The sequence below is a fragment of the Danio rerio genome, chromosome 24, assembly GCF_052040795.2.
Source record: "Danio rerio strain M-AB ecotype USA chromosome 24, GRCz13ab, whole genome shotgun sequence".
In the NCBI taxonomy this organism is placed as follows: domain Eukaryota; kingdom Metazoa; phylum Chordata; class Actinopteri; order Cypriniformes; family Danionidae; genus Danio; species Danio rerio.
In genome coordinates this window covers 42332501-42334312 of record NC_141044.1, presented here as the reverse complement: position 1 = coordinate 42334312, position 1812 = coordinate 42332501, and positions in this window count along the sequence as shown.

The following is a 1812-nucleotide window of genomic DNA, read 5'->3' as shown; positions in this document are numbered from 1 at the left end:
CAACTGAGCCTGGTTTCTGTCAAGGTTTTTTAATTCTTCACTTTTGCCAATTGGTGAAGTTTTTCCTCGCCGTTGTCGCCACTGGCTTGCATAGTTCGGGAGCTGTAGAGCTGCGCATCGATGGATTTGCTCTTCAGTGTTTGGACTCTCAGTAATGACTTTAAACCACACTGAACTGAGCTAAACTGAACTGAACTTAAACTCTGAAAACTGAACTACACGGTTTCAATTTGCTATGATCTTCTATGTGAAGCTGCTTTGACACAATCTACATTGTAAAAGCGCTGTACAAATAAAGCTGAATTTAATTGATTTAAATGGAATTGAATAAGTACACCTGTATACGTTTCTGGAGATCGCAAATTATATAGCCAGAGCTACGTATGGCTGTATTTCGTCTGTAAAATGAACACTATGCGGCGGTATGACTGCGTTCCTTTTTGCACTTACCAGCTGATCGCTTACCTCCACGTGCACAGCTTACCCGCTGTTACCAGTTTGTCCAGTTAGCAGGTTATGTACGTTGACAGACTTGAGACGCAGTCATTTAATCATTTAAATGTGATTTATTCCTGTGAGTTTTAGGCACCATTACTTCAGCCAACAGGGTCAATTGAATTACAGGAGTTTTTTGTCGTTGTTTATCAAGTGTGCAATTAAATATTACTGCCTTTTAAAATATCTTCTATTTGAACATACAGTTGAAGTCAGAATTATTTAATTTAATTTAATTTAATTTAATTTAATTTAATTTAATTTAATTTAATTTAATTTAATTTAATTTAATTTAATTTATTTAAGTCCCCCTTTAATTTATTTGTTTTATTAATATTTCCCAAATGATGTTTAACAGAGCAAGGACATTTTCACAGTGTGACTGATAATATTTTTTCTTCTGGAGAAAGTCTTATTTTTAATTAATTAATTTTTAAAAGCAGTTTTTAATTTTTAAACACCATTTTAAGGTCAATATTATTAGTCCCTTTAAGCTATATTTTTATTGAATAGTCTACAGAACAAAACTATCATTATACAATAACTTGCCTAATTATCCTAACCTGCCTAATTAACCTAGTTAAGCCTTTAAATGTCACTTTAAGCTGTATAGAAGTGTGTTGAAAAATATTAAGTAAAATATTATTTACTGTCATCATGGCAAAGATAAAATAAATCAGTTGTAAGAAATGAGTTAATAAAACTATTATGATTAAAAATGTGTTAAATAATCTTCTTTCTGTTAAACAGAAATTAGGGGAAAAAACGGGGTCTAATAATTCAAGGGGGCTAATAATTCTGACTTAAACTGTATTTTTTTTAGCATCATTTAAGTCTTCAGGGTCAGAATTACAGGAGTCTAGAAAGCATTTACATTACAATAAATACAGTAAAATTCTGAAATATTATTGCCTTTTAACATATCTGCTTTCTATTTGAAAATATGTTGAAATGTAATTTAAATGTGATTTATTGATGTGAATTTTGGATACCATTACTTCAGCCTACAGGGTCAATCGAGTCAGAATTACAGGAGTCTTTTGTGTTTTTCAAGTGTGCATTTACATGATACAAAATACTGTAAAATTCTGAAATATTATTGCTAAAATAAATATGCTTTCTATTTGAAAATATGTTGATATCTAATTTAAATATGATTTATTGATATGAATTTTGGGTACCATTACTGCAGTCTACAGGGACAAATAAGTTTGAATTACTGGCGTATTTTTTGTTTATCAAGTGTGCATTTACATCCTTAAAAATACAGTAAAATCTGAAATATTGCAATTTAATTGAGCTGTTTTCTGTTTAAAA